The sequence below is a fragment of the Hyaena hyaena genome, unplaced genomic scaffold (genome assembly GCF_003009895.1).
Source record: "Hyaena hyaena isolate Hyena2069 unplaced genomic scaffold, ASM300989v1 scaffold_27, whole genome shotgun sequence".
Classification (NCBI taxonomy): Eukaryota; Metazoa; Chordata; class Mammalia; order Carnivora; family Hyaenidae; genus Hyaena; species Hyaena hyaena.
The window spans coordinates 3,310,267-3,332,178 of NW_024080659.1; the positions used below are offsets into that span (position 1 = coordinate 3,310,267).

The 21,912-nt window shown below is 47.1% G+C and overlaps 1 long non-coding RNA gene across 1 annotated transcript in view; it reads left to right on the top strand.

Annotated features, from left to right (window-relative positions):
- LOC120228785 overlaps positions 1 to 21,598 on the top strand; it is a 27,403-nt gene extending 5,805 nt beyond the window's left edge. The window contains exons 2-4 of the long non-coding RNA XR_005527590.1: positions 16,603 to 17,012; positions 20,883 to 20,975; positions 21,467 to 21,598. This is a non-coding gene — a long non-coding RNA (uncharacterized LOC120228785). The remainder of the gene's footprint in view (positions 1 to 16,602; positions 17,013 to 20,882; positions 20,976 to 21,466) is intronic.
- The last annotated feature ends 314 nt before the right edge of the window (positions 21,599 to 21,912 follow it).

The following is a 21,912-nucleotide window of genomic DNA, read 5'->3' on the forward strand; positions in this document are numbered from 1 at the left end:
CTTCCCTTCCCTTCCCTTCCCTCCCCTCCCCTTCCCTTCCCTTTTCTTTTCCAATGATGTAGAAACTAGCCAGGGGAGGAGACAGGGTGCCAGCGGTGGACCCCAGTTGGCAGGGATGGGTCAGGGACTGTCGGGGACAGATGGAGGTGGCCGACCAGGAGCTGGAGGGGCATCCTGTTTGCATGAAGCTTGCTCCGCTCCAGCCGCTCACACACCAGAGCCAGGAAGTGAGAGATTAGACTGCCCGGTGCGGGGGTTTCCTAGGGCAAGTTAGGGCAATAGGTCCTGGAAGCAGTGTTGTTGAAGATCGCTGGGGAGGGAGTTGGTGCCGGGAGGAGGCCGGGAGGCCAGGGTGGGATAAATCAGCCAGCGACTCCACCTGGGGTGGCCATCAGAGCGCCCTGGGGGGCTTGTTAAAACACAGATCCCCAGGGGCGCCTGGGTGGCTTAGTCGGTTAAGCTCAGGTCATGATCTCGCGGTTCGTGGGTTCGGGCCCCGCGTCGGGCTCTGTGCTGACTGCCAGCTCAGAGGCTGGAGCCTGTTTCAGTCTGTGACTCCCTCTCTCTCTGACCCTCCCCTGCTCACGCTGTCTCTGTCTCTCTCTCTCTGTCTCTGTCTCTCTCTCTCTCTCTCCTAGAAATAAAAAATATATATATATTAAAAAAACAAAAAACACAGATCCCCAAGCGCCACCCTCAGAGTTTCGGATTCAGGAAATCAGGGGCAGCGGCATTTTAGATGGGTCCCCGGGATACGGATGCTGCCAGTCAGGTGTGTGGGGGCCACACTGCGGGAAGAGCGGGAAGAGCTGGGGCCTGGGCAGGAAGGAAGTAAATTGTCTCCTGGGATCTCATTAAGGTTGCAAAAGGGGACAGAAGCATTTCTTGACTCTGAGGAATTTAGGCGTTACTGAAAGAACTGGCCCCGAGGGAACACTGAACACACACATGCACACACACACGTACGCACACACACAGGGTCCCTGTCTCTCGGTTCATTTTCTTTTGAAGGACGACCCTCCTCCTTTCTAGGGTGACCAGTTAGCCTACTCTCTCAGCAGCTCTCCTGACACCTGGTGCCTTCTTTTGGCCACCAGGTAAATGCCCCAGGGTCCCTGATGGTGGCATGTTCAGGGATGAACGTGAGCCCCCTGCATTTTAGTCCGAAAGCCTGCCGGGTCAAGCAGAACCCCAGGTGAGATCCCAAATGGCAGATCTAGCTCTTCTCAGGGCCCTCAAAGCCGTGGGGTACCTTGCCCAGGCCTTTTCCAGAAAGGATACTCTCAGATGGCCGGAGAAATGGCCTCTAACGAGGAGGAAACCCAGCGGTGGGGCAAGGGGCCAGTCCTCCATGAGTTCCAAGTACCTTGACGCATACAGGACCCCAGAGGGACGGTCCATCCAGTGCGGCTGAGAACTGTTCACAAGGCTGACTTCATGCTTTTCCCCCCTCTACTTCTTTCATTCTTTCTCCACGGCTCCACGCATGGCTTGTTTTAATCTAGCTATTTCATTAGTTATGTAATCAGTGCGGTGAACTCACCGCCCAACATAGAACAGAGCCAAGGCAGCCATTTCTCTTCCAGCCCTTTGTCCTGGCTCCTGATTCCTCTGTTCGTCATTCCCTATTTCCCTCTTTATATTACTTTATTTTCTTTTATTTAATGTTTTATTTGTTTTTGAGAGAGAGAGCACGTGCGCGAGCAGGGGAGGGGCAGAGAGAGAGGGAGACACAGAATCCAAAACAGGCTCCAGGCTCTGAGCTGTCAGCACAGAGCCCGACGTGGGGCTCGAACCCACAGACCGTGAGATCATGACCTGAGCCGAAGTTGGAGGCTTAACCGACTGAGCTACCCAGGTGCCCCTTTTTATATTATTTTACAATTTCTTTTTATAATGGGCAATGTCAACCACACACACAACTAGGGAGACTCATAAAGTGAACCCATATGTGCCTATTGTCCAGATTCCAGCTTTTCAAATCATGGCCAATCTTGTTTCATCCATTTTTTTTTTCTACTCCCACATCCTCTGGGGAGTTGAATTGCATCCATATGTGTTCCTAAAGGCTAGCTATTTTTTGTTTCCGTTGTCTCTAACCTTATCGAAGGGTATGCTGTCCTGTGTAATTTTTCTTCGGAGCTACTGTTTTCATTTAATATTGCATTGGTAAGCGTCATCCTTGTTGCTGTCCGTCAATGTAGTTAATTCATTTTGATGACCTATAATAAATACTCCATTTATGAGCATACCTTCGTTTATTTCTCCACGCCCCCACTGACGGCCATTCAGGTTGTTTCCAGCCTTTTGCTACTGTGGAGAGTGCTTTTATGAATGATCTTGTACGTTCTTGTGATACACCTGCTAGAGCTCTATGAGTGGAACTGTTTAGCTTTAGAATTAATGCTGGGTTGTGGGGTGCCTGGGTGGCTCAGTTCGTTGAGCATCTGACTTCGGCTCAGGTCACGATCTCATGATTCATGAGTTCAAGCCCCGCATCGTGCTTTGGATCCTCTGTCCCCCCACCCCCACCCCCACCCCGCTCATGTACTCTCTCCCTCAAAAATAAATAACACATTTAAGATTAATGCTGGATTATTTCCCATCAAGGTGCTGCCCCACCCCCGGCATCATACGAGAGATCCCTGCCCGGATTTGCATCTTCTTCTCTCCCATGCTGGTTATTGATAGATGCATCCACTTCTTCCGATTAAAATGGAGTCTCAGGGACCTTCATTTGCATCTCCTCAGTAACTGATGGCTTAGCTTAGTCTGCCAAACAAAATACCATAGACTAGGTTTTGGACTTGCTTGGGATCTGTCACCCCCTCCCTTTTTTTCCCCTGTTGCCCCCTTTTGGAAGGCGGATGTCTATTCTAAGCTACCCAGTCTATGGCATTTTGTTGTGGCCATAGCCCAAGCTGACTACGACAATCGATGATGTTGGCCATCTCTTCATTTGTTTCCTCACCCATGCATTTCCTTTTTGTGTTAAATGCCCATTTTGTCCATATTCTATTGGGTTTTTTGGGTCCATTTTCTATGGGTTGTTGTATTTGTTTCCTATTGTTGCTATAAGGAATCACCACGTCCTTAAAAGAACATAATTTTCTTGAGTTACAGTTCTGGGGGTCAGAAGTCCAAAGTGGGTCTTATTGGGTAAAACGAAGGTGTTGGCAGAGCTTTGTTCCCTCCTGAGGGACATCTGTCTCCTTTCCCAGCTTCTAGAAACTGCCCATAGTCCTTGGCACATGCCTCCTTTCTAGCCATCACATCATTCGGACCTCTGTGTCTGTTGTCATATCTCCTCTCTCTCTGAGCTGCCTACTTCCCTCTTGTAAGGACCCTAGTGACTACGTTGGGCCCACCCAGATATCCCAGGACAATCTCCCCATCCCAGATCCTTAACTTAATCCCACCCGCAGCGCCCCTTTTGCCACATAAGTTAACATGTTCAGTAGTTCTGGGAACCAGGACTTGGACCTCTTTGGGTGACCATGGTTCTGCCTGTGTTCTCTCACTGTGCTCTTCCCTTTCTCGTGGGTTAGTAGAAGAGCCACATAACAGAAGATGACTCTGCCCCTTGAACACTGCCAGGCAACAGAGACCGGTCCCCACAAGGGGCCGGCACCAGCTTGCAACAGCTCCCCGCCCTCTCTGCTGGGCACCTGTGGGTGTTTGAAGAGACACACCAGAAAGCAAGAACTGTCTCCACCACCAGCCAGGGGACAGTCCCCAGTTCTGAGGTGCCAAGAGACACAGGCATGATCTCTGCCCCTCTCTGGGCTTTGGTACCAAGTCTGTGGAATGCGAATTCTTATTGTACCTGCCTTTCAAGGTTGTTGTAAGGATCAAATGAGGTTGTGTGCGTTACAGGCTTTATACACTGCCCGACATGTACTACTTCATAAATGGCAGAATCTAAAGCCAGATGGAAGGTTTCACAGATGGCCACAAAAACCAAAAACCCAATTAAGACATGGGCAAAGGCCTTGAACAGACATTTCTCCAAAGAAGATAACACGAACGGCCGATGAAAAGGTGTTCAGCATCCCTAATCATTAGGAAAATGCAAATCAAAACCACAAGGAGATACCCCTTCATGTCCATTAGGACGACTGCTATCAAAAGCAAAAGCAGAAAATAACAAGATTTGGCAAGGACGTGGAGAAATTTGAAGCCTTGTGCGCTGCGGGTGAGAATGTGAAATGGGTGTGGCCACTTTGGGAAACAGTATGGAGGCTCCTCAAAAAACTGAAACTAGAGCCACTAGATGACCCAGCCACCCCACCCTCCCTTTCTGGATATTTGTTCAAAGAATTGAAAACGAGATGTCAAAGAAATGTTTGCACACTCATGTTTATAGCATCACCATTCACAATTGCCAGGGGGTAGAAACAACCTACGTGTCTGTCAATGCAGGAATGGAAAAAGAAAAGGGGCTATTTACATAGAACGGGATCTTTTCAGCCTTGAAAAGGAGAGAAATCCTGTCCCACGCTACAAAATGGGTGAACCTTGAAGACATTATGCTGAGTGAAATAAGCCAGTCACGAAAAGACAAATACTATGTGATTCCACTTATAAAGAAGCAGGAAGTGGAAGGGTGGTTACCAGGGGTTGGGGGAAAGAGTGAAGAGTTGTTTAATGAGTATTAGAGTTTTAGTCGTACAAGATGACAAAGTTCTAGAGGTTTGCTGTCCAACAGTGTGCCATCCTGAACACTAGAGAATTTGTTGAGGGTTGGGGCGCCTGGGTGCTCAGTTGGTTAAGCATCTGACTGTGGCTCAGGTCATGATCTCAAGGTTCATGGCTTCGAGCCCTGCATCAGGCTCTGTGCTGACAACTTGGAGCCTGGAGCCTGATTTAGATTCTTTCTTCCCCTGTCTCTGCCCCTCCTCTCCTTGTGCGCGCACTCTCTCTCTCTCTCTCTCAAATATAAATAAACATTATAAAAATTTGTGCAAATATGTTGAGGATAGGGATGTCTGGGTGCCTCAGTCGGTTGAACATCTGACTCTTGTTTTCAGCTCAGGTCACGATCCCAGAATAGTAGGATCGAGCCCCTGCATTGGGCTCTGCGCTGAGCATGAAGCCTGCTTGAGATTCTCTCTCTCTCTTTTTCTCTTTCCTTCTGCCCCTCTCCGCTGCTCACTCACACTCTCTCTCTAAAATAAATAAAATTTTATAAATTATTTTTTAAATTTAAAGTTTATTCATATTTGAGAGACAGAGAGAGACAGAGCATGAGTGGGGGAGGGGCAGAAAGAGGAAGACAGAATCCAAAGCAGGCTTCTGGCTCTGAGCTGTCAGCACGGAGCCTGATGACGCAGGGCTCAAACCCATCAACAGTGAGATCATGACCTGAGCCGAAGTTGGACGCTTAAAACCGGCTGAGTCAGTCAGGCGCTCCTCTAAAATAAATACAATTTTTTAAAAATTAAGAAAAAGAATTTCTTGAGGGTGGAAAAAAATGTTGAGGGTAGATTTCATGGTATATGTTTTTTTTTGCCACAATTAAGAAGAGAATCTCAGGGAAGCCACACCCTATTCCGGGTCCCATCACTCTTCTTTCCCCAACTAAAGCCAGCTTCCCTTCCCTCCCCATCTGTGGTAATTCAAGCTTAATCCACTGATGTGCTTGTCCTTAGAAACCAAGTCCTGTGTGGGAGCTTTCATTAGGTACCCCTGATATTCAAAGCAACTGGTAACTACTTTCCATGTTCCCCTCCCCAAAGGACAGCCTAGACTGGCCATTCTTAGTGGAGGCAGGAATGGAGAAAATTGCCTTTTCCTTCTTCTGAGCTGCCTCTGGTTTGTGGTTTATTTATTCAATACATGTTTACTGAGTGTTTACCCTGTGCTAAGCATTGTGGCGATACTTAAAGTGAAAAGAATCAAGCCAGGAGGTATGGCATTCCAGGCAGTGGAAACAGGATGTGCAAAGGTCCTGGGGCCAGAAAAGAGTTTGGCATGTCTAAGGAATGGAGGAGGCCGGGGTGGGGGGTGCAGGGAGGGTGGAGTGGAGAGAGGCTGAGATGTAGCTGGAGCTGGCCTTCTCAGGACTCCATGAAGCAAGTAAAAGCAGGAAACTCTTATCTATTAGCATTCAAGTCGTTTGATGAAAATTATTAGCTAAGGACATCCTTGGGTTTCTCACCCAGGGTCTGTAACTTGCTACCTGCACACTCTCAGTCAGTGGTTCTCACACTTGGACATGCATTTGAATCACCCGGAGGGCTTGTTACAACTCACTACTGGGTCCAGTGGCAGAGTTTTGGATTTAGTAGATCTGGGCGGGGGTTCAGAAATTGCATGTCCAACAGGCTCCCAGGTCTTTGGGCCATTTTGCATCATGCTCCATGCACGTCACAGATTCTGAGTCTTTTTCTGCATCTGTAACATTGCCCTTCTGATGTGCTCTTCAAATGCGGTCCTGTATGGGAAAAGCCCTCTGTAACAATTTAAAAAGACGCAGGGGGAATGATCAGCTTCGTGATGTTCAATCATCACGGCTCCCGTGTATGTTTCTTTCACCTTTTCCCAAGAATGTGCGCCTCTAACCCTGCTGGCTGACTGCATAGGCGCACGGGCTATTTCATTTCCTTTACCCTACGTGCGTCTGAGTCTCTGCCCAGGTGAGTGTTTGATAACCAGTCGTGCTGGAAGGGTGGATCCTGCCCTGCCTGGGGAGAAACCTTGAGATTCGCCCTTGTTCACCCCACAGACAGAGGCTTGCTGATGCTTTCAGTGTTTGTGGTTATTTTGGTCACTCATCGTCTCCTCCCACACCTCCCCAAGAAAGCTCTCCAGTGAGTCATCCTGGAGGCCCGGGAGGCACTTGGCGTTCCTTTGCTGGTGTTTGGCCATTGAGGGGAAAGGAGAAGTGACGTCTCACGGGGCTTGCTTTGAAGAAAACTTCCACAGGTTCCTAGCCTCCTTGAAAGTCCATCTCTAGAATTTGCGTCTGTGTTAGACGTTGGGTGTGTGTATTTTTATTTGTATTCGCTCAGAGGTTCGACAAGTGTTTGTTGAATAGCTGCTACGTAGCAGGCCTTCTTTTAGGCTCTGAGGGTACAAGCAACAAAGTACCCCTTTCATGGAGTCCGTGTGTGTATAATACTCATGGAACGTCTATTGAAAGCCTACTACGTGTCGTGAAACTTATAGTCTGGCAGGGTAGACAGACTTGAAATCAAATACATGAAATGAAGTGGTACAGGGCCTGTGATGGAGATAAACACAGGGTGGGGTGCAGTGAGTCATAGAGGTGGAAGAGGGCCCCAGGGAGTGTTCCAAGGAACTGGTTATTAAAGATGGGTGAGGGGCACCTGGCTGGCTCGGACGATGGAATATGCGACTCTCGATCTCAGCATCCTGAGTTTAAGCTCCACGTTGAGGGTAGAGATTATTAAAATGAAAAATAAAGCTCCAGGGGCACCTGGGTGGCTCAGTCGGTTAAGCGTCTGATTCTTGGTTTCATCTCAGGTCATGATCTCGCGGTTCATAGGTTTGAGCCCTGCATCGGGCTCGGTGCTGAAGTTGGGAGCCTGCTTGGGATTCTCTCTCTCTGCCCTTCCCTGGCTCCCTCTGTCTCTCAAAATAAATAAATACATTTTTAAAAAAAGAGAAAAAAAACAGCTTATTTTCTTAAAAATTTATTTTATTTTATCTTGTTAAACATTTGTTAATGTTTATTTATATTTGAGAGACAGGATCATGAGCAGAGAGTGACAGTGAGAGAGGGAGACACGGAATCTGAAGCAGGCTCCAGGCTCCGAGCCGTCGGCACAGAGCCCAACGCGGGCTGGAACGTGCAAACTGCAAGATCATGACCTGAGCAGAAGTTGGACACTTAACCGACTGAGCCACCCAGGCGCCCCAAAAAATGAAACTCTAAAGATGGGTGGCTCTGGGGCTCCTGGGTGGCTCAGTCGGTTAAGCGTCCGATTTCGGCTCAGGTCATGATCTCGCAGTTCATGAATTCAAGCCCTTAGTTGGGCTCTGTGCTGACAGCTCGGAGCCTGGAGCCTGCTTCAGATTCTCTGTCTCCTTCTCTCTCTGCCCCTCTCATACTTGCACTCTGTCTGTCTCTCTCCAAAATAAAATTTAAAGAAAAGCATTAAAAAAAAAGACGGGTTGGGGCGCCTGGGTGGCTTAGTCAGTTAAACGTCCGGCTTTCGCTTAGGTCATGATCTCGCGGTTCGTGGGTTCGAGCCCCGCGTCGGGCTCTGTGCTGACTGCCAGCTCGGAGCCTGGAGCCTGTTTCAGTCTGTGACTCCCTCTCTCTCTGCCCCTCCCCTGCTCACGCTGTCTCTCTCTCTCCCAGAAATAAAATAAAAATATTAAAAAAAAAAAAAAAAGACGGGTGGCACATTCCTGTTGACTAAGGGGAGGGATTCTGCAATGAGGAAGCAGCATGCTGCATCTCGGCACTCTGGGCACCTGCATGGTGCTCGGTCCCCTGGGCACCTATGGGTGCAGGGGATGGAAAGGAGGTTGGAGAGGTGGGCAAGGCCCTGGCCATGAAAGGCCTGAGGCGACAAGGATTTGGTGCTTTATGCTGCACTCAAGGTATTGAAGTGTTGAAAAGTTCAAGTCAGAGAGCAACACGACACTCCTGTGTTGTGGGAAGATTCTTCTAGAGGAGGTGTGGGGGTAGCTAACGGGAGTGTGGAACTGGAGGTAAGGAGCTAGAGGTGCAGGCTGGAGCCGAACGGAGGGTAGTCGGGATGGAGACAGAGGGTCATAGAGAGATGCCGAGGATGTAGAATTGATGGGACTTGGTTACAAGTTGGATGGGGGTGCAGGGAAATGTGAAGGGACAGAGGAGAAGCTGGAGGAAGAAGCAAGAGTGTGGGGAAAAAATGACTCCTGTCCCACACCTGTTGAGTTTGGGACGCCATCTTGTGGAGGCCCAGGACCCTGATCTCACTGGACACGTGCAGTTGAGAGCGACCGCATTTCACAATAACTGAACCCCGGTGAGTGGACGAGGTGACCTGGGAGGAGAAGATGGTTGAGGACAGGTCAGTGGGGTGTTGTGTCATTTCACGTCCTGGAGGAGGAAGGGGAATCTTTGAAGACCATCTGGAGGTGATGTCAAAGAGGAAGATGGCAAAGCTGTTGGAGGAGGCAGTTAGGTTCTCACAGGGTACCTGGAAGCCAAGAGGAGGAAATAATGGCCAGCTTTTGGGGAGGACAGAGCCTTCAGGGCAGTAATCCGCAAGAAATGGGATCAAACCAAACAGGCCCAAGATGGCGGGTGCCCTGACAGGAAACCCCCGACCGAATACGAAGAAAGCACGAGATCCCGCATCCCTGTCTCAAGTAACAAATATTCCGCCCCCTAGTTAACAACTGGCAATAAAAGATAGAAACCCAACCCCCAGGGTGTGCAGCCCACTCGCTTTGTCTCTCTTTCTCCCTGGCTCTATCTCTGTCTCTGTTTGTCTCTCACCTGTTCTCACATCGCACATGCTTTTCCCTTTAATAAACTGTCCCATTTGTGTCGCTCATCCACTGTGTTGCGTGTTTGTCCTTGAATCGTTTCTTGTGACTAGACCAAGAACCTTCCTTTGGGATGGGCTGGGTCGAGCCCCAGGGCCCCAGAGACTCCCCGGTCCACCCCAAAAAGAAAACTGGGAAGAGGCAGGGTTTAGGATGAATGCACTGTGGAAGCCACGGATGGAGAAAGTGCCAGATAGGGAAGAGTAGTCACCGGTGCCAAATGCTGCGCACAGGTCAGCGCGAGGACTTGGACCTCTGGGTTCCCAAGAGTGACTTGAGGTCCCACCCGTGAATGAATATTTATGGAACGAATGGAAGAAACCTGGGAGATGAGACTATGAACACCATCTCCAAAGACTATCAGTTTGTATCTCTCTAATCTTGACTCCTCTGTACCAGGAACCCCCTTCTCCCCAGTTATCACTGAAATGATGAAAAATATTGGGAAATCCCGCCAGAATTAGGAGAAAGCTGCCACTGATCTCAGAGAAAGACTTCAAGGAGCCTCTGTAAGGATTCACGCAAGGGAGAGTAGATTCAAGGAAGAGCCCACGGACAATTTAAGTCACCACACACAGAGAAAAAGGAGAATGGGCCCTCAGCGAAACGTGGCATGCTCCAAACTTTGGCAAAAGGCACACCCTCTTGCACACATCACAAGCAGGGGTCATGCCAAGCATCGTGACGAACGTGAGGGACAAAGCAGGGACCGAGACAGACAAGATCCCAGCCCTAAGGAGCCTCCATTCTAGTAGGAGAGATGGACAAGAAACACGTGTGATGAATGCCATGAACAAAACGAACTAGGATGACCCAGCAGAAATTGGAGACAAATTAATTGAGATATATGGTAGTTGGTTTACCTTGCTGAAAAATTCCCACCTTGCGCACACGGCAGATTTCAGGCGCCCTCATGGTTTATGATTTCTCACATCTTAGCATGTGGCTAAGGTTTGTGTCAGAGCAACACCATTCCTCACTCCTTCCGGTAACATTCGCCTCCGGCCGCAGTGGGGACGCTCCACCCAAGTCCTTCTCGGGGCTTTTCGAACGAGAGGCAGGGAGGACCTCTCTTCTCTGGACTGGCAGCTGTGAGGATGTGAGTTTGAGGATGACGGTGCCTCTTCCCTTTTGTGTGAAGACGCTTAACTGCAGAGAGAATGAAGCCAACACACCCAGAACAGCGGGGATAAGAGGTGGAGACAGAGAATCCTGCTCTCCTGGTGGTGAGGTCCGCCATGTTGCTTCTTGTGGTTTGGTTACCTGATTCTCTCCCCTCCACTTTTTTGCCAAAGCCGCTTCCTGTTGAGGTTCTACCAGATGTAACCGAAGCTGCACAGAGCTGGGATCATGTCACAACTTACTCCAGGAGTCAATGCTGTACAAGGCAAAGCAAGGACCCCTTAACAGTGGGCTTTGATACATGCAGCCTTACTAGTTAGAGGAGGGGGAACCCCAAGCTAACCTTACGAGCAGAGATCCCCACCATGTTGGCCCCATTCAGGGGTCTCAGCTCCTAGGGCCCAAATGTAGGTTTGAGGAATGGCTTTTTATTAGCTAGGATGAGCTAAGCGACCATGACAAAAAAGACCCCAAAATACGGATTGGCTCAAACACAAGAAAAGTTTGTTTCCCGTTCACCTCACAGACTGCAACATGTGCGCTTTCGTTGCTGGGTGATTCTTTCCCATAGGGTGACTCAGGGACCCAGGATCCAATATGTGGTTCTAACATCGCCTCGTTATCATCTACATCTTGCCAGCAGAGGGGGAAAGATGATTCTTCAAAGCTTTAGCTTGCAATCTCTTCAAGTCCTACACTATTGGTGAGAACTAGTCACATGGTCATACTGAACTGCAAAGGAGCCTGGGAAGTATAGCCTAACCTTGCACTTTGCTATAACCCCCATGACCACAAAAAGAGAGAATGATTTTGGAGGGCAGAGAAGTTTGACTTTCTGAGAGGATTAAATGTTAGGCAATCCAAAGGATTCTAGTTCTAGACCAAGATTTCTTAATCCTGACATTATTGACATTTGAGACTGGATAATTCTCTGGCGGTGGAAGGGAGGCTGCCCTGTACATTACAGGGTGTTTAGCAGCATCCCTGGCCTCTACCCACTTGATGCCAGTAACATCTCTTCCCTTGTCCTCCCCCAGCCCCAGTCATGACATAAAAAATGTCTCCAGACATTGTCAAATATCCCTAGGGCACAAATTCACCCCCAGTTGAGGGGCGCCTGGGTGGCTCAGTCGGTTAAGCATCCGACTTCAGCTCAGGTCATGATCTTGTGGTTCGTGATTTAGAGCCCCACAGCCTGGTGCCTGCTTTGGATTCTGTGTCCCCCTTCCTCTCTGCCCCTCCTCGGCTCATGCTCTGTCTCTCCCTGTCTCTCAAAAATAAATGCACATTAAAAAAAATTAAAAAAAAAAAAAAAAAGAGAGAGGCTTAACCACCTGACCCACCCAGGGGCCCCTAGTCATTCTAGTTGTAACGCTACTTGATTGAGATGAGATACGAGGTCATCATCAATAAAGCTCACTTTAAAACACAGCGAGAAAAGGGAACAGAGAATTGTTCTCTGGTGCTGGAGTGGCACAAAGTAACAGGTTTATGCCAGACGGATTTGTGTGCCAATAGCTAAGTACTCCTTCCGATTATGAGCAACGTGGGTCTGAATAAGCAGTTGAAGATTCACAGGCCCACGTGTCTCATTCTTTCTGAGCAAAACACTAGACTTTTGGCTATTTGCCGTTGCTATTTAGCCTGGAAACAATGAACAAATAAGATCACTAGTCTTGTGTTGCCAAGTGATTGCTCTCATTCCAATGTGATCGAGTAAGTCCCCTGCTCAGCACCTCCTAGTCACTTTCCATCGCCTGCAAGTGAGTGTCCGAACACCTGGCCAGGCCCAGAAGCCCTCTGTGGCTCCTTTTAGAGCCCTATCTGCTGCTGGCCAGGACGCCTCCGTCACCTAGAACCAGCAAAGCCAAGTGCATGGCCATAAGTGTAGCGGGACGTGTCAGGCCCCTGGCATTGCTTAAATTTCTCCCTCCCAAATCCCCAAAGCTTGATGGCTCCTTTTTTGAGTTTCAGGATTCAGGTCATGTGTTCCGCTTTCTAGAAAGCCCTCCTGACTTTCACTGCGGACTCCCAAGAAGAAATGGCCACTCGCTCCTCTGTGTCCCTCATGTCGTAGATAAGCCTTTATCACCCAGACCTCTGTTTGCACTTTATTTCACACATCATTTGAATGTGTGCCTCGCCTCTCTTCTGAGGGCAAGGCCAGTGTCTAACTCCTCTTGGGAAAAACAGTGCCTAACAGAGGATCTGGAGAATGTTTGTGTAATAGAAGTTTATTGAGCAGAGCAATGAACGGAAATTTCTGTCATGTGGCTCTTCTTTTTTGTTCAATTGTGGCGAAATACACATACCGTAAAATTCACCGTCTTAATCGTTTTATTTAATTATTTAATTTATTTTCATCTTAATCATTTTGGTTATTTTTTTCTTTTTTTTTTTTTAAAAACATATTTACTTAGTTTTGATGGAGAGAGAGTCAGAAAGAGAGGGAGACAGAATCCCAAGCAGGCTCCACGCTATCAGCGCAGACCCCAGTGCAGGGCTTGAACCCACTAACTGTGAGATCGTGACCTGAGCCAAAATCAAAAGTTGGACGCTTAACCAACTGACCTACACAGGTGCCCCAGTGTTTACTAATTTTAAGGAACAGACATACTATTTCAGAAGAGCATTTTACATGCACGATTTCACTAAATGCCCCTGATAATTCTAGGAGGAACAATGATATTCCTTTCTCAAAAGATGAGAAAATGAAGGCAATTGGCCAGTTTCAGAAAGCCGATCAATGGCAGAGTTGGGATTGCAACTCACTCTTGGATCCCCAGATCCATGCTTTTGAGTCCTATGCCGTACTCTCTTTTCTCCAGAAAGGTGGCAGGCTCCCTCTCTCTGGTGAGTGAAGGGCCCTGCCTTGGATTTGGGGAAAGAAACTTCCTGAATAAGAGGCATCCTACTTGTAGATGGTCACCAAGGTCAGCTGTCCATGACTAGCTTCCCCTCAGTCCATCACAGGCTTGTGAGTGAGCCTGTAACATGTTCCTCCGTGTTCTATATCCTAGGACACAATGACCTCATAAACTCATAATCAAAACCACTCAAAAACTTAGTTGCTAAGCATTCCTCCAAAGTAATGACTGAATGTGAGAGATCATTTAAATCTGGTTGAGATCACTCCAGTATCATTGTCCAAAATCTCTGGGTGGTTCCAGGCATGAAACAGAGTGGGCTTATACTCCAATAAATCTTTCAGAAATAATCTAAACGTGAGAAGACTTCCCTGGGTATCTCGTCAAAGACCTGGCAGCTCATTAAACTATCTGGTAAGTGGTGGGTTTTCAAGTGACCCCTAGACACGCCACCGCGCCAGTAGACCCCAAACTTCCCCTGCACAGTAGCCACTCGACACGAAAACCCAGGGCAGAGAAGAGAGGGAAGGGATGAGACCGGGAGCTCATGCTTTGATGTACCTTCTCTGCTCTAAACACTCAGCAGTGACACACAAAAGATTGAAACCGAAAACCCCAAATACCTGGATAAACTCAAAGCTAAGATGAATGTTGGAGGATAGAAAAGATCGGGCAGGGAAGAGGTGAAATGGTGCAAGAGAGGAAATGTAAGGCAGAGAGCACACCACGGCCCCGGGTTTGGCGTGCTCCGGTTGGAAGTCGGTGGCAGTGATTAGAGAGAACTAAAAATGTTTAGCCTTCACGCCGGGCTCAGTGCTAGAAGTGAGGGACAGACTAGGTCATGAAAGGAAGTTGGGAAAAAAGAAACAACTATGGCTGACCGCCACCTGGAGAGATGGAATGTCATAAGCCGCAAGACTGGGGAGGTAGGAAGTCAGAGACCAAGTCGCCAGTTGGCATATTACCTGATTTTGCATAATGTTAAGACCGCGGTGGGACAGGGGAGTCCTAACGTGTCATCGTAAGACTGTGGCTTGGCCAGGGGGCAGGTAGAAACGACTGCAAAAAGACTAGATGGGTGAGGAAGTGAGCCCAGAATGAGAGAGAGAGAGGGGAAAAAAAAAAACTTTCTAAGACAATAAAAAATTGGAATGGGAATCCCCTCCAAGTTCACCCCCTGGAACAGACTGATACAGACTTCAAAAGAAATGCATGTGGCATGCTCAGGGAGATGCAAAAAGGAATGACTTCTGTTTTAAACGAGAGCAAGAAATTATTTCAAAAGGAATCAGAAGAGCACCTGGCTGGCTCAGTTAGTGGAACGCGCAACTCTTGATTTCAGGGTTCTGGGTTCAAGCCCCACGTGGGGTGTAGAGATCGCTGAAAAATAAAAAAATTTAAAAAAAATTTTTTTAGTGTTTTTTATTTATTTCTGAGAGAGAGAGACAGCGTGAGCAGGGGAGGGTCAGAGAGAGAGGGAGACACAGAATCTGAAACAGGCTCCAGGCTCTGAGCTGTCAGCACAGAGCCCGACGCAAGGCTCGAACCCACAAACCGTGAGATCATGACCTGGGCCGAAGTCGGAGGCCCAACCGAGCCACCCAAATGCCCCCCCAAAATATTTTTTTAATGTTCATTTATTTTTGAGAGAGAGAGAGAAAGAGAAAGGGAGCAGGGGAGGGGCAGAGGTGGGGGGGACGGAGGATCCGAAGCAGGCTCTGAGCTGAAGGCGAAGAGCCCCCATGCAGGGCTTAAACTCACAAACTGTGAGATCATGAACTGAGCTGAAGTCAGACGCTCAACAACTGAGCCACCCAGGTGCCCCTGAATAATCAAATCTTTTTAAAAGTCAGGGAGTCTGGGAGGCTCAGTCGGTTCAGTGTTCGACTTCGGCTCAGGTCATGATCTCACGGTTTGTGGGTTCAAGCCCCGCCTTGGGCTCTGTGCTTACAGCTCGGGCCTGGGGCCTGCTTTGGATTCTGTCTCCCTCTGTCTCTGCTCTTCCCCTGCTCACTCTCTGTCTTTGTCTCTCTTTGTCTCTCTAAAAAATGAATAAACAGTAAAAAAAATAATAATAAAATAAAAAAAATACAGGGCACCTGGGTGGCTCAGTCAGTTAAGCGTCCGACTTCGGCTCAGGTCGTGGGTTCGAGCCCCAGTTGGGCTCTGTGCTGACAGATCAGAGCCTGGACTGTTTCAGATTCTGTACCTAACTCTCTCTGACCCTCCCCAGCTCACACTGTCTCTCTCTCTCTCTCTCTCTCTCAGAAAGAAATAAAATATTAAAAAAAATTTTTTTTTTAATTTTTTAAGTCTTAAAAATATAAAAAGCCATCAGAAACAAAGTAGGAACAAGCGACGGTAAAAAGGAACAAACTGAAATCTTCAAATCGTGGAAAGAAAAACAGTCATTGAAATTTTAGAAATTAGTCTGCAGATCGGGTAAACTTGACGCTTGGCAGACAGAGAGAGAAGAGCAGTGAACTGAGAGAGAGATAAGGAGAAATAAAATGGACAAGGCGATTAATCGCATCTACCTTCTGGGAAAAGTCAACACGCTCACGTCATCTGGATTTTACCAATCTCTGTACATGACTCCCTCTTCAGATCACGGTTCATTACTGTTCGTTTTTAATGTTTATTTAGTTTTGAGAGAGAGAGAGCCCGAGCCCAAGTGAGGGAGGGGCAGAGAGAGAGGGAGACACAGAATCCGAAGCAGGCTCCAGGCTCTGAGCTGTGAGCTCAAACTCACAAACTGAGATCGTGACCCGACCTGAAGTCAGATGCTTAACCGACTGAGCCACCCAGGCGCCCCAGCACTGTGCACATTCTAGATTCCTCCTGCGAGTCGAAGGGCAGAAGCGGGTGTGAGTGCATGAGTGTATCATGTAATAGAGCCTATATATATATATATGCATATGGAAGGTGGGTGCTCAGCAATTATTTTGACGGATAGACATGTCTGATCAAAACGGTCTTACGACCACTTCTCTAAACATTTGACTAATGCAATGGCTTTGCCTTTGCTGGTTGCGTATGAATCACTGCTTTCAGTTGGAAAATGCCCTTTTAATCTTTGTCTTCTTGGTTTCTCTTCTTCCAGGCCAGACTGCAGTGCGTGACTCCACACGGTGAAATCTGTTTCCAGGAGAAAGGGGAAGCTTCAGGAAAGTCTGGGACAGTCCCGGGCCACACCTTCAGGCAGTTTGTTCCCCTGGGACTTCCACATGCTGATCCTATTGTGAAAATGAGTGGTTCCTGAAGCAATTAGCCTCTAAGATAGAATAACGCCCATTAGCTTTATTGTGTTATAGAAGTTTAATGCTATTCAAGTCTTTGCCTGCGTTTCAACCCAGCAAAACAAAGCCCATGAGCTTTGTAAGTGCCACCTGCCACAGCGCCCTGTGACCCTGAAACTCCCCGCGCTGCAGAGCATCGCGCGCTAACGTGGGTTGGGGACCACACTCTGCAACTTCGTCACTGGCATGTGCACAGATGGGCAGGAGGAATCAGGTAAAACGTTAAACGGTTAGGAAACACGCAAACACTACAATGAATGGTATTTACCTCGCAAAAGTTCGCTGGTGGGAGGCATCCACAGGGCCCAGCTTCGGATTTTTTGTGAAGTGGTGGAAAGAAGGTTATCTGAACTTGGAGGGATGGGTAGGCGATGGTCCAGGGGTGTGCACGTGCCTCTGTGTTTTCCCCACTGGGGCTTGGTTGCGCTGGGTGTGGTTTTCTCTCGTCACATAGTGTTTCTTACCAATGAAATCGCACACTCTCACACTCGAAGGTTTCCCTACGTAGCAATTGCGATAGAACAAATCTGTACTTTCAAAACAAGTATAATAGGAGAGCTGACTGGGGCTCTTGGGTGGCTCGATCAGTTAGTGTCTGACTTGGGCTCAGGTCATGCGCTCGCAGTTCAAGAGTTCAAGCCCTGCATTGGCTCTGCACTGACAGCTCAGAGCCTGGAGCCTGCTTCAGATTCTGTCTTTCTCCCTTTCTCTGTCCCTCCCCTTCTTGTGCTCTGTCTCTCTCTATCGCTCAAGAATAAATAAACAAACATTAAAAAAAAAAAAAGGAACTGACTGTATTTAAAATATTAAAATGTTCAGTAATTCCAGAATCTTCCATTAATCTCTTTTTTCTTTTTTTTTTTCAAGGTTAGTCAAGTGAAGCAGTGGGAGCGGGGAAGGAACAAAGAAATCTGTAACTGGCTGTGATCAATTCATTGTAAATTAATCTCTTATTTAACATTTTGATTGCACCCAAAAAGATGATTTCGTGAACAATTTCTATGACTTAATCCAGGAGTTTCAGACACTCAAATAGAAGAGTGATTATAGAACTTTAATGGACACCACAGAAAGAAGTTCTAAATGGTGATCTAGGAATTCTTTATAAACTTCCTAGATTTCGAGCCCACATTAAAAAAAAATCGGGGCACCTGGCCGGCTTAGTCGGTAGAGCATGCGACTCTTGATCTCAGGGTCTTGAGTTTGAGTCCCAGGTTAGGTGTAGAGATTACTTTTAAAAAATCATGACTGGGGGCGCCTGGGTGGCTCAATCGGTTAAGCATCTGACTTAGGCTCAGGTCATGATCTCACGGTTCATGAGTTCAAGCCCCGAACTGGACTCTGTGCTAACAGTGTGGAGCCTGCTTGGGATTCTCTTTCTCTCCCTCTGCCCCTCCCCCACTCATGCTGTCTCTCTCTCTGTCTCTCTCTTTCTCTATCTCAAAATAAATAAATAAACTTAAAAAAAATCATGACTGGCTTGATGTTGGAGAACAAAGAGGAAATACATAAGAATTTAAAATGACTATGGGGTGGGCACTTGGGTGGTACAGTCGGTGGAGCATCCAACTCTTGATCTCCGCTCAGTTCATGATCTCACAGCTCGTGAGTTCAAGACCCACACCGGGATCTGCGTTGATGGTGTGGGGCCTGCTTGGGGTTCTATCTCTCCTTCTCTCTGTCCCTCCCCCAGCTGTGTATGCTCTCTCTTTCTCTCTCTCTGTCTCAAAATAAATAAACTTAAAAAAAATTTTTTTTAATTTAAAATGACACTTGGGACATCTGACTGGCTCAGCTGTGGACTGTGCAACTCTTGATCTCTGGGTCATAAGTTTGAGCCCAACTTTGTGGGTAGAAATTACCTTTAAAAATCTTTCTAAAAAATGACTACTGTATTTGGGGCCAAACACAACTTCAAAACTTACCATGACATTAAAGGCTATTTATTTCTTCACTGGAATAAAAAGTTTTAGTAATCAGATTGGGAAAATAATATAATATTAGAAATATGGTTATAGGGGGGGCGCCTGGGTGGCTCAGTCGGTTAAGCCTCCGACTTCGGCTCAGGTCATGACCTCACGGTTCTTGGGTCTGAGCCTCACATCGGGCTCTGTGCTGACAGCTCGGAGCCTGGAGCCTGCTTTGGATTGTGTGTCTCCCTCTCTCTCTGACCCTCCCCTGCTCATGCTGTCTCTCTCTCTCTCTCAGAAATAAATAAAACATTAAAAAAAAAAAAAGAAACGTGGTTATAGCTTAATGTGTGTGTATACCCTTTTGCCCTAAAGGTTATTTTAGTTTTAGGTTTAAGATTGTTAATATTATAATTTTAGTTTTAGCAAGCGCATTTCTGATTTTATGGGAAGTTGGGATTTTCACAAAGATACATTACAAAATAGCCCCTTTCCCTCTGATTTATTCAACTTTACCTGGGAGCATACTATAGAGGAGGAAAATCCTTGAGGATTTCTCACATTCAATACTACTTTCTTTTCTTTTCTTTTCTTTTCTTTTCTTTTCTTTTCTTTTCTTTTCTTTTCTTTTTTTAAAATGTTTTATTTTATTTCTAGCAGAGAGAGAGAGACAGCGTGAGCAGGGGAGGGTCAGAGAGAGAGGGAGTCACAGACTCTGAAACAGGCTCCAGGCTCTGAGCTGGCAGTCAGCACAGAGCCCGACGCGGGGCTCGAACCCACGAACCGCGAGATCATGACCTAAGCGAAAGTCGGGCGCTTAACCGACTAAGCCACCCAGGCACCCCACTTTCTTTTATTTTTTAAAACAGATTTTATTCTTAAGTAATCTCTACACCCAACGTGGGGCTCGAACTCACAACCCTGAGACTGAGAGTTGCATGCTCCACCGACTGAGCCAGCCAGGCGCCTCTCAGTACCATCTTAGAAGTTCCTTCCACCGTATATTATATGATGATAAGCAATGGATGTGAATTAATCTTCAGAGATCGATTTCTTTCTTTACCTGAGAAATTTCTCTCCCTTACTACAAACAGCATTTCTACATTATCATTTACCTCCTCATCACCTTTAATTTCTTATCAATTAACTAAAAGCAAAAATCCTCGAAATCATAGGAGTAGGCTAGAGACGGAAAAGTTGGGAGGAAAACTCCTAAAAATAAATCCTCTTCCTCCTCAGCTGCTTGGAAGCATCAATATCTCTTATAAATGGAAATGCTTCAAACCAAACAATTTTCTCCACCGCATTTAAAGCCTTTGGGAGGTTTCGTGATCGGTGACAAAACAATCTTATTCTAAGACGAATTGTAGCCCGTTATGTGATGACATTAACTGGCAGGAACGTGAACATCACGTATTCTGGTTATTTCCTTTAAAAGATGTTATTTACTTGAGTATTTGGGGAGCTGGCAGTTACCAGATGCCGGGTGTCTAAGTTAGAAACATACCAGTTGCTCAGGAGGACGGCTTTTCCTGGTTTAAGCTTCCCAGAAATGTCTCTTTGGGGAGTCTTAAAGCAGACACCAATAAACAGCACACATAACGACATTGTTTCAATAAAAACGACAGTCCTTTCCTATGATGCTGCTTCTTGCCCGCCTGGATGCTTACCCCGGGCGTGCGGGATGCCAAATGCATTTCAGTAAGAGCAATCCCACGAAGGGGTCAAAGCCATTTGGTCAATGTATTTAACTGACTGGTAGACTGGCGAGTATTAGCAAATTGGAGAAGTAGATGGAGTGTATTTCCTTTTGGCACTGCTCTCCAAATATTTCTGGAGACAAAAATCTACGATCAGAGTCGGGCAGCTGAGAAGGAAGAGGGAGGCGGCTATAAACAGAGCTTGAGAGTGTGTGGGTGAACCTCTCGGCTGGTGTGGGGGGGGTGGGGACGCTATCACTTTGCTGGAGGTGTAGCCAAGGATGGCAGCTTGGAGTGAGAGGGAAAAAGAATCGTCAGGTTTTTCTTTACTATGAATTTCCGATTGTTTAGGAAGGTCGAAAGATTTCCTCACAGTTTTGACATTGGTGAAGATCTTTTTCTAGTGGGATTCTTTGATCGCAGAAGGTTTCATTAGTTTCAGGTTATGACCTAGTGATTCAACTCCTCCCTTAGGCTGTGCTCCCCACGAGGGCAGCTAACATCAGTCACGTGCAATGCTATTATGATGCCATTGACCGCACTCCCGACGCTGTGCCTTCCATCCCCGTGAGTTATTCATTCCACAACTGGAAACCTGGAACTGCCTCTCCCCTTCACCCATTTTGCCCACCATCCTCTGGCAGCCACCACTCGATCCTCTGCACTTATGGGTCTGTTTCTGCTTTTGTTTGTTCATTTCGTACATTCCACGTGTGAGTGAAATCATTTGGTATTCGTCTTTCTCTGTTAGACTTATTTCACTTAGCACACCTTCTAGGTCCATCTATGTCATTGCAAAGGGCAAGATGGCATTCTTTTTTACGGTTGAGTACTATTCCCTTGTGTACACATACCACATGCTCTTCATCCGTTCCTCTGCCAATGGCTGCTTCCGTATCTTGGCTATTGTAAATAATGCCGCAATAAACATAGCGGTGCATAGACCTTTTTAAATTAGTGTTGTCATTTTCTTTCCGTAAATCCCCAGTGGTGAAATTATGGGCCTTATGGCATTTCTGTTTTTAATTTTTTGATGAACCTCCATACTGTTTCTCCAGGCGCCGCACCATCTCTGAGCTGATCTTTAAGAAGATACTTACCTTGACAACTGTCCCACGCTTGGGATGGCTAGAGGGTTTTCCTCCCATAAAGGACTCCCCTGACGGAAATAAAGGAAGAGGTATGATTAAGGCTTCTCACAGTTATTATTTATTTATTTATGTATTTATTTATTTATGAGAGGGGAGAGAGAGAGCGCGCGCACAGGGGGAGAGTGGCAGAGGCAGAGAGAAAATCCCAAGCAGGCTCCATGCTCAGTGTGGAGCCTGATGCAGGGTCTGATCCCACAACCCTAGGTTCATGACCTGAGCAGAAATCAAGGCCGTCGCTCAACTGACTGAGCCACCCAGAAGCCACAGTTATTGCATTTATAAGTTCTCTCCCTGGTGTGAGCACTCAAACATAGCAGAAATTCAGTGCGCTACGGGAAGGTTTTCTCACATGT